This window comes from Triticum dicoccoides, chromosome 7A (genome assembly GCF_002162155.2).
Source record: "Triticum dicoccoides isolate Atlit2015 ecotype Zavitan chromosome 7A, WEW_v2.0, whole genome shotgun sequence".
In the NCBI taxonomy this organism is placed as follows: Eukaryota; Viridiplantae; Streptophyta; class Magnoliopsida; order Poales; family Poaceae; genus Triticum; species Triticum dicoccoides.
Window position 1 is genome coordinate 5,217,314 of NC_041392.1, and position 11,315 is coordinate 5,228,628.

At 45.5% G+C, this 11,315-nt stretch overlaps 1 pseudogene; it reads left to right on the forward strand.

Annotated features, from left to right (window-relative positions):
- The first annotated feature begins 9,182 nt into the window (after nucleotides 1-9,182).
- LOC119334355 lies at nucleotides 9,183-10,897 on the forward strand (annotated as a pseudogene).
- The last annotated feature ends 418 nt before the right edge of the window (nucleotides 10,898-11,315 follow it).

Genomic DNA, 11,315 nt, shown 5'->3' on the forward strand with positions numbered 1-11,315 from the left:
ATTTGAGTTACGAGTTTGGCCTTCAGTTAAAAACAATGTGAAATAGTTTCACTACTCACGCCACCTGGAACACCACAATGTAATGGTGTGTCCGAACATCATAACCGTACTTTATTAGATATGGTGCGATCTATGATGTCTCTTACCGATCTACCACTATAGTTTTGGGGTTATGCATTAGAGACAGCTGCATTCACGTTAAATAGGGCACCATCTAAATCCGCTGAGACGACACCGTATGAACTATGGTTTGGCAAGAACCTAAGCTGTCGTTTATTAAAGTTTGAGGTTGCAATTCTTATGTGAAAAAGTTTCAACTTGATAAGCTCAAACCTAAATCGGAGAAGTGCGTCTTCATAGGATATCCAAAGGAAACTATTGGATACACCTTCTATCACAGATCCGAAGGCAAGACTTTTGTTGCTAAATTCAGAAACCTTCTAGAGAAGGAGTTTCTCTCGAAAGAAGTGAGTGGGAGGAAAGTAGAACTTGACGAGGTAACAGTACCTGCTCCCTTATTGGAAAGTAGTACATCACAGAAAACTGTTTCTGTGACACCTACACCAATTAGTGAGGAAGCTAATGATAAAGATCATGAAACTTCAGAACAAGATACTACTGAACCTCGTAGATCAACCAGAGTAAGATCCGCGCCAGAGTGGTACGGTAATCCTGTTCTGGAAGTCATGCTACTAGATCATGATGACCTACGAACTATGAGGAAGCGATGATGAGCCCAGATTCCGCGAAATGGCTTGAGGCCATGAAATCTGAGATGAGATCCATGTATGAGAACAAAGTATGGACTTTGATTGACTTGCCCAATGATCAGCGAGCCATTGAGATTAAATGGATCTTCAAGAGGAAGACAGACGCTGATAGTAGTGTTACTATCTACAAAGCTAGAATTGTCGCAAAAAGGTTTTCGACAAGTTCAAGGTGTTGATTACGATGAGAGTTTCTCACTCGTATCTAGCTTAAGTCTGTCCCAATCATGTTAGCAATTGCCGCATTTTTATGAAATCTGGCAAATGGATAAACAAAACTACATTCCTTGATGGATTTAAAGGAGAGTTGTATATGATGCAACCAGAAGGTTTTGTCAATCCTAAAGGTGCTAACAAAATATGCAAGCTCGAGCGATCCATCTATGGACTGGTGCAAGCATCTCGGAGTTGGAATATACATTTTGATAAGTTGATCAAAGCATATAGTTTTATACAGACTTGCGGTGAAGCCTGTATTTACAAGAAAGTGAGTGGGAGCACTGCAGCATTTCTGATAAGTATACGTGAATGACATATTGTTGATCGGAAATAATGTAGAATTATTCTGAAAGCATAAAGGAGTGTTTTGAAAGAAGTTTTCAAAGAAAGACCTCAGTGAATCTGCTTACATATTGAGCATCAAGGTCTATAGAGATAGATCAAGACACTTGATAAGTTTTTTCAATGAGTACATACCTTGACAAGATTTTGAAGTAAGTTCAAAATGGAATAGTCAAAGAAAGAGTTCTTGCCTGTGTTACAAGGTGTGAAATTGAGTAAGACTCAAAGCCCGACCACGGCAGAAGATACAAAGAGAATGAAAGTCATTCCCTATGCCTCAACCATAGGTTCTATAAAGTATGCCATGCTGTGTACCAGACCTATTGTATACCCTACACTGTGTTAAGCAAGGGAGTACAATAGTGATCTAAGAGTAGATCACTGGACAGCGGTCAAAATTATCCTTAGTGGAATAAGGAAATATTTCTCAATTATGGAGGTGACAAAAAGGTTCATCGTAAAAAGTTACGTCGATGCAAGTTTTGACACAGATCTGGATGACTCTAAGTCTCGATCTAGATACATATTGAAAGTGGGAGCAATTAGCTAGAGTAGCTTCATGCAGAGCATTGTAGACATAGAATTCGCAAAATACTTACGAATCTGAATATGGCAGACCCGTTGACTAAACTTCTCTCACAGGCAAAACATGATCACACCTTAGTACTCTTTGGGTGTTAATCACATAGCAATGTGAACTAGATTACTGACTCTAGTAAACCCTCTGGGTGTTGGTCACATATCGATGTGAACTATGGGTGTTAACCACATAAAGATGTGAACTATTGATGTTAGATCACATGGCGATGTGAACTAGATTATTGACTCTAGTGCAAGTGGGAGACTGAAGGAAATATGCCCTAGAGGCAATAATAAAGTTATTATTTATTTCCTTATTTCATGATAAATGTTTATTATTCATTCTAGAATTGTATTAACCGGAAACATAATACATGTGTGAATACATAGACAAACAGAGTGTCACTAGTATGCCTCTACTTGACTAGCTCGTTAATCAAAGATGGTTATGTTTCCTAACCATAGACAAAGAGTTGTTATTTGATTAACGGGATCACATCATTGGTTGAATGATCTGATTGACATGACCCATTCCATTAGCTTAGCACCCGATCATTTAGTATGTTGCTATTGCTTTCTTCATGACTTATACATGTTCCTATGACTATGAGATTATGTAACTCCCGTGTGCCGGAGGAACACTTTGTGTGCTACCAAACGTCACAACGTAACTGGGTGATTATAAAGGAGCTCTACAGGTGTCTCCAAAGGTACATGTTGGGTTGGCGTATTTCGAGATTAGGATTTGTCACTCCAAATGTCGGAGAGGTATCTCTGGCCCTCTCGGTAATGCACATCACTTAAGCCTTGCAAGCATTGCAACTAATGAGTTAGTTGCGAGATGATGTATTACAGAACGAGTAAAGAGACTTGCCGGTAACGAGATTGAACTAGGTATTGGATACCGACGATCGAATCTCGGGCAAGTAACATACCGATGACAAAGGGAACAACATATGTTGTTATGCGGTCTGACCGATAAAGATCTTCGTAGAATATGTAGGAGCCAATATGGGCATCCAGGTCCCGCTATTGGTTATTGACCGGAGACGTGTCTCGGTCATGTCTACATTGTTCTCGAACCCGTAGGGTCCGCACGCTTAAGGTTTCGATGACAGTTATATTATGAGTTTATACGTTTTGATGTACCGAAGGTTGTTCGGAGTCCCGGATGTGATCAGGACATGACGAGGAGTCTCAAAATGGTCGAGACATAAAGATTGATATATTGGAAGCCTATGTTTGGATATCGGAAGTGTTCCGGATGAAATCGGGATTTTACCGGAGTACTGGGAGGTTACCGGAACCCCCCGGGAGCTATATGGGCCTTAGTGGGCCTTAGTGCAAAAGAGAAGAGGCAGCCAGAGATGGGCCGCGTGCCCCTCCCCTCCCTTGGTCCGAATAGGACAAGGAGAGGGGGCCGGCCCCCTTCCTCTTTTCCCCCTCCGTGAATCCTATTCCAACTAGGATTGGGGGGGGGGAGTCGGCCGCACCCCCCCCCCTTGAGCCTTTATATACGGAGGCAGGGGCACCCAGAGGAACACAAGTTGATCCACGTGATCATATTCTTAGTCGTGTGCGGCGCCCCCTGCCACCATAGTCCTCGATAACATTGTAGCGGTGCTTAGGCGAAGCCCTGCGACAGTAGTACATCAAGATCGTCACCACGCCGTCGTGCTGACGGAACTCTTCCCCGACACTTTGCTGGATCGGAGTCCGGGGATCGTCATCGAGCTGAACGTGTGCTAGAACTCGGAGGTGTCGTAGTTTCGGTGCTTGATCGGTCGGGCCGTGGAGACATACGACTACATCAACCAAATGCTTCCGTTGTCGATCTACAAGGGTACGTAGATCACACTCTCCCCTCTCGTTGCTATGCATCACCATGGTCTTGCGTGTGCGTAGGAATTTTTTTGAAATTACTACGTTCCCCAACACCTGCTACTCCGATGGTGGCGGTAACCACCGCGGCAGCAGCTGCGTTGGGGGGGTGCTGGGGCAGGAGGCCCTGGCTCCTCCTTCTTCCCCGACGGTCAGGAGGACTGCTTCTCCCTCGCCGATGGCTCAGCCGTCTGAGCCGGCGGCTGGGGTGGGAGGAGGGCGCGGGCAGGTGGCCCCCGTTATCCCCTCTTCGCTCTCACCCATGGCCGGGGGCCCTGGTGTGGGGCACCCGTCTGAGGGGATCGGGAGCCCGTCGACGCCTTCTCTGGTAACCTCAGTAGACCCTTTGAGGGACTCTGTGCCAAGTTTCACTACGGAGGAGGTTGTCGCGTTTGGCAGGATCCCGGACCCTATCTCCGCGGGGAGACGGATGAGTGCTCGCATCCTCGACATCCCCGAGGTTGATGATATGCAGCAGCGGTGCGCTATGAGGAAGGCCAAGCTTCAGGAAGCTGCTTTATCTTCTGGTATGTCCGTCAACTTATCTAATTCCTTATTGCATTTTTCTAATGAGGAGATTATAAATAATGCAAACCAATTAGGAGTTTCACTAGGTGATACAGATAGTGAGATTACCAATTCAGTGAATGATCTATTAGATTTGGAGGCGGAACGTGCCTTAGAGGCTATTCGTAATCTTGCAGCAGTTAAACCAATGAATGATGATGAGATTGATGCGTTAGGGGTTAGAGTACTCAATAATCTGTGTGCGGATCTAGCACCCCCCAATCATGACTCTGAGGAAGATGATGTATCCCTAGAGAATGAGGCTAGCAATATATGTGAACCCGGTTATGAGGACCGGGCGACTGAGCCTAGTAAACCTAAGCGTAAGTGGAAATGGAAGATCTATCCCAATTTCGCAGTTCGTAGGAGTGCTAGGATTCGAGTTACTAAAAAATTCCATGATGAACTATGAGAGGAATTTTTTGGAATAGCAGAGGTCTGAAGGACTTGGCTAAAAGAAGATTCCTAGCTGAGGCAGCTCTAGAGCAGAGATTAGATTTTGTTGCTCTATCGGAGACGGGTAGAGATAACTTTGCGCCCCAGTTTCTCTCTTCTCTTGTGGGTGGTATTGATTTAGATTGGCATTGCCTCCCTCCGCGAGGAAGATCGGGTGGTATCTTACTAGGTGTGAGATGCGATTCGCTTGAAGTCCGAAGTGTCGTGATGGGAGACTTCACGGTGAAGTTTCGAGTCAGGTCTAGGGTAGATGGTTTTAACTGGGCTTTGGTGGCGGTTTATGGTGCCGCACAGCCTGAACTTAAAGCGGAGTTTCTGGCGGACCTTGTTCGAATCTGTGGGTCAGAACAGCTTCCAATTTTAGTTGGAGGTGATTTCAATATCATCAGGAGGAGAGAGGAGAAGAACAATGATAACTTTGACGGCAGATGGTCGTTTATGTTCAATACCATTATTGAAAGCTTGGATCTGAGAGAGATAGAGCTTTCTGGTAGAAATTTCACCTGGGCTAATGCTCTACCAAACCCAACCTATGAAAAACTTGATCGAGTACTTGCGAGCGTGGAGTGGGAACAAAAGTTCCCTCTGGTTACGGTGCAAGCTCTTTCGAGGGGAATATCTGATCACACCCCATTGTTCGTGGACTCAGGGGAGCCGAACCATGTGGGTAACAAGAATACCTTCTCCTTCGACATGTCTTGGTTTGAACTTGAGGGGTTCTTGGACTTGATCGCCAGGGAATGGGATAGAGGTGTAGGAGGCAAGAATGCGATAGAGCGTTGGCAGAATAAGATTAGGCATTTAAGAAGTTTCTTACGGGGTTGGGCTAAGCACCTCAGTGGTGTGTATAAGATTGAAAAGGATAGAGTCCTTACTCTTATACAGGCCCTGGACATACAAGCCGAAGTCAATATCTTGTCGCCAGCTCAGCTTCAGGTTAAAAATGAGGCGGAGAAGAGGCTGAAAGAACTGCTTCGTGAAGAAGAATTGAAGTGGGCTTTGCGTGCTAAAGTCCGCAAAGTGGTCCAAGGGGATGCGAACACTCAGTTCTTCCATTTGATAGCTAATGGCAAGCACAGAAAGAAGCGCATCTTTCAGCTTGAGCAAGACGAGGGCACTATTTTAGGTCAGGATAACCTAAAAACATAGATTACCGACTATTATAAGCAGTTATTTGGACCTCCGGAGGATAATTGTGTGTCCCTCGATGAGTCCAGGACTGAGGACGTGCCTCAGCTATCAGCTGCTGATAATGATATTCTGGTTGCCCCATTTTCGGAGAAGGAGGTTTTTGATGCTATTGCACAGATGAAAAACAATAAGGCTCCCGGACCGGATGGATTCCCGGCAGAGTTCTATAAAAAGTGCTGGCACATTATTAAGGGGGATTTACTACCTATGTTCCATGATCCGTTCTCTGGACAGCTTCAATTATTTCACTTGAATTTTGGGACTATCACACTGCTTCCTAAGAAGACGGATGCTGTGAGAATTGAGCAATTCAGGCCGATCTGTCTCCTCAATGTTAGTTTCAAAATTTTCACCAAGGTCGGGACTAACAGACTCACATAGATTGCGCATTCTGTGGTGCAACAGTCCCAAACTGCTTTCATGCCGGACAGAAATATCCTTGAAGGGGTGGTCGTCCTGCATGAAACACTCCATGAAATCCATTCCAAAAAATTAGATGGAGTAATTTTTAAGGTGGATTTCGAGAAAGCGTACGATAAGGTCAAATGGTAATTCCTCCAACAGTCATTGCGTATGAAAGGTTTTGATGAGGCCTGGCGCCGACAGGTTGAATCATTTACGCAAAAAGGTAGTGTGGGAATTAAAATTAATGATGACATAGGTCATTACTTCCAGACACATAAAGGCCTCAGACAAGGAGATCCGATGTCCCCTATCTTGTTTAACATTGTGGTGGATATGTTAGCAATCTTGATAGGAAGGGCTAAGGAAAATGGTCAAGTAGGTGGATTGGTACCTCATCTTATTGATGGAGGTGTATCCATCCTTCAGTACACTGATGATACAATCATCTTCATGGAGCATGACTTGGCCAAGGCTAGAAATATGAAGCTTGTGTTATGCCTTTTCGAACAATTGACCGGGTTAAAGATTAACTTTCATAAGAGCGAGCTGTTCTATTTTGGTAGGGCCAAAGATGAACGAGATGCTTATAGGCAATTGTTTGGGTGCGAGTTGGGAGAGTTACCCTTCTCCTACCTGGGGATTCCAATCCACCATCGTAGGCTGACAAACAGAGAGTGGAAGTGCATCGAGGACCGATTTGAGAAGAAACTGAGCTGCTGGAAGGGTAAGCTCATGTCATACAGAGGCCGATTAATCCTGATTAATTCGGTGCTCACGAGTATGCCAATGTTTCTCCTATCGTTCTTTGAGGTCCCAGTTGGTGTTAGGAAGAGACTGGACTTCTATCGATCGCGTTTCTTTTGGCAGGGTGATGAGCTTAAAAGAAAATATCGGCTTACTAAATGGGATATCATCTGTAGACCGAAAGACCAAGGGGGTCTAGGTATTGAGAATCTAGAAGTTAAGAATAAATGCCTTCTTAGCAAGTGGCTGTGGAAGCTCTCATCGGAGACTGATGCTATGTGGGCTCAAATCCTTCGCAGCAAGTACCTCCAGACAAAAACTCTGTCCCAGGTTACAGTCAGGCCGACCGATTCGCCTTTCTGGAAAGGCCTGATGAAAGTCAAACATGCCTTATTTAATAGGACGAAGTTTGTTATTGGAAACGGCTCGAGTACACGTTTCTGGGAGGATACTTGGCTCGGCGAGACACCCTTGGCCATCCAATATCCGTCTTTGTACCGCATTGTTCAACGACGTGAGGTATTCGTCGCATCGGTCTTTCAATCTACCCCCCTTAATATCCAGTTCCGACGAACGCTAGCGGGCAATCGTTGGGAAGAATGGCTCCGTCTAGTTAGGAGACTGATGGACGTCCAGCTTTCCCAACAACCCGATGAATTACGCTGGAAATTGACTAAGTCTGGAGTATTCACGGTTAAATCAATGTATATTGATGGTATTAATTCGAACTCCATTCCTACGTCTAAGCATGTTTGGGATGTCAAAGTTCCTTTGAAAATAAAAGTGTTTATGTGGTTTGTCCATAAACAAGTTATTTTAACTAAGGACAACTTGATAAAGCGTAATTGGACATGACCTACTAGGTGTAGTTTCTGCGATCGGGATGAGACTATCAAACACCTCTTTTTTGATTGCCCGTTGGCCAAGGTACTTTGGCAGACAGTCCACATTGCTTTTAATATCAATCCACCGAATTCTGTTAATGCGTTATTTGGGACTTGGCTTAATGGGATTGAGCCTGGTTTAGCGAGACATATTCGGGTTGGAATTTGTGCTTTGCTGTGGACTATCTGGACTTGCAGAAATGATTTGGTCTTTAACAGAATATCATGTATACATTTTTTGCAGGTCATATTCCGAACTACGGCACTGATCCGTTCGTGGTCGCTACTCACCCAGACGGAGGCCAGGGAGCATTTGGTTACTGGATCTTTCCGCTGGGAGATGGTAGCTCGGGATATCTTCAACCGGTTGGGATGGCGGTCATGTAATAGGATAGGTATTTAGTTTCCCTATCTAGTTTGAGCCGGCCGGTTGTGGCATCTTGTCTTGGCTAGTTGGTGTTTCTAGCCTTTATTTGGCTCTGTGTGAGCTTTTTGTACTTTTTTTTACTTTTGGAGACCTTTGAAACCATGTTGGTACTTCTTTATTTGGTTAATAAGATGGTCGTATGCATCTTTCTGATGCAGAGGCCGGGGAATCCCCCTTTTCGAAAAAAGGGCGACAGTTAGTGATCCCGGCCCCCGGCTGGAAGCTTCTCAGAACATGCTTGGATCCAAGGGACTATTTTTAGTTTGACTAAAAATAGTCTTTTTTAGAGGCTAAAGTTCCAAGCACTCCTGACTAAAGAGAGGATAGGACTAGTCTTGAAGTTAAAAAAATTTAGTCATAGGAAACGTACTAAAATATGTATTAGCCCTCTCTCTCCTCATTTAATTTCTCTCCTTTAACACATGCGAGTTCTGGATTGGAGGGTTTGAAGGATAATAAATGCTCAATAACTTGATTTTAGTCTCTTTAGTATTTGGATCCAAATATGGGTAAGGCTAGCAAGTTTTAGTCCCACTACTTTTAGTCATGGAACTAAAACGTATCCAAGCACCCTCTCAGCATCATGTTCCTTCCGACGACCTGCATTAATAATCTATAAGGCCTTCCTGCAACAGGTACTAGTATATTGCATGCACAAGCAAAGAATCTATAAATTCTGCGTAATTCTCAAGCATTTGTCATTGAGTAGCAAGGAAAACAATGGCACTCTTGTCGTCGCTAGAGCTACACCACCTCCTCGTCTCCTTTCTTGTCTTGCTTCTCTCCTTGCTCTTCTGTTTCATCAAGTTGAGGAGTTCAAAGACTGTCCCAACGCTTCCAGCGGAATGGCCCCTGGTTGGCATGCTCCCTTCCGTTGTCGCCAATCTCCACCGCTTCCATGACAACACCACCTCCTTGCTCGCCGCTGCCGGCAGTAGCTTCGTGTTTCGTGGGCCTGCCATGCACTTCTTCGTCACCTGCGACCCGACGAATGTCCGCCACATCTTCGTCTCGAACTTCACCAACTATCCCAAGGGCGAGGAGTTCGCTGCCATCTTCGACGCCATGGGGAACAGCTTCTTCAACGCGGACGGCGAGTCATGGCGCCGCCAGCGTGGCAGAGTGCAGCACCTCATGTCGAGCCCACAGCTGCTGGCTCACATGGCCCGCTGCTGCCGCGATAAGCTGGAGAACGGCCTCCTCCCCTTCTTGGCGCGCATGGAGAGCCTAACCTCGTTGGATATGCAGGACCTGTTTACCAGGTTCACATTCGACATGACGGCTATGTCGGTCTTTGGGATCGACCCTGGCCTTCTGACCGCCGATATGCCACCTGTAATTGTGCCGGACGCCATGGAAGCTGTCATGGATGTAGGCTTCATCCGGAACATGGTGCCATCATCTTGCTGGAAGTTGATGAAGCGTCTAAAAATCGGCCCGGAGTGGAAGCTCGCCACAGCGCAATCGGAACTGCACCGATTTGTCACATAGATGATGAAGAAATGGAGAGACGGACCAGTCCACATGGACATGGATAAAGAGCAAGATCAAAAGAAGGTAGACATTGTTTCTTCCTACATCCATGACCCAGAGTATACCGACGACCACGGAAAACCTAATGCCTTCCTGTACGCGACCCTGATCAACTACATGTTTGCTGGGCGTGACATGGTCGGCACGACCCTCACCTGGCCCTTCTACAACCTCATCAAACACCCACACGTCGTGTCGATCATCAGAAGAGAACTAGCTCCCATTGCCATGCACAAAGCAACCACCACCTGCGGCAACCACATGATGATCTTTGAGCCAGAGGAGACCGAACCGCTCGTCTACCTGCACGCGGCATTGTTCGAATCCATGAGGCTGTACCCACCGGGCCCCATCGAGCGCAAGACGGTGATGACCGATGACATACTGCCGAGCGGTCACAAGGTGCAAAGGGGTGAAACCATCCTGATTTCACTCTACTCAATGGGAAGGATGGAAGGTGTGTGGGGCAAGGATTGCACCGAGTACCGCCCAGAAAGATGGGTCAAAGAGGACAGCAAGCTTCTGTACGTACCATCCTACAAGTTCCTAGCATTCAACGCCGGGCCGAGATCGTGCTTGGGCAAGCACATCTCGGTAGTGCAGATGAAGAGTGTCGTTGCCGCCATGGTGTGGAACTTCGATTTTGAGATGGTGGGAGGGTACGTTGTAGAGTCAAAGCCATCAGTTGTGCTCAAGATGAAGAATGGGTTGTGGACCAAGATCCTCAAACGGCGGATCGAATGAATGACAATACCAACCCAGCAATACCATGTAATTTGTCTAAGCTTCTTTTATTGATTCTAAGTTTATAAGTATGCGCCCTTCCTTGCAGATGCATGGGTGCACGTAATGTAAAGTTTTAGAGTACTTCTGGATATCCCCACAATGCAAGAGGTACAATAGGTTGGCCCCCGTTTGCTGTAATTCGCTTGTTCCATCGTACTAAAAAACATCGATATTTGCACTTCATTCCACATTACGTTTGTAGAAAAGTGCTTCGCCATCTATAAAACCAAATGCGTTACATTATTTTGGAAGAAAAACATGTTACATTATGTATACATATTTTGTGATGCATCTAACGAAATCAATTTGGTTGTTGTAGAAGCTATTATGTCTGTCATGAATATAATCCTGACAATACTAGGAGGGTAGGAATGTAGAGGCAATATATCTAGTGAACGGTGCGGTTGAGAGTATGCTCAAGGATTTATACACATTAAGGCCCTCTGCGGTGGAAGTAATACCCTACTCTGTGGTGCTCTTAGCTCTTAGCGTAAGGTACAAAGTGTGGAAGTTCAACCTTCAGCCCGGGGCTTC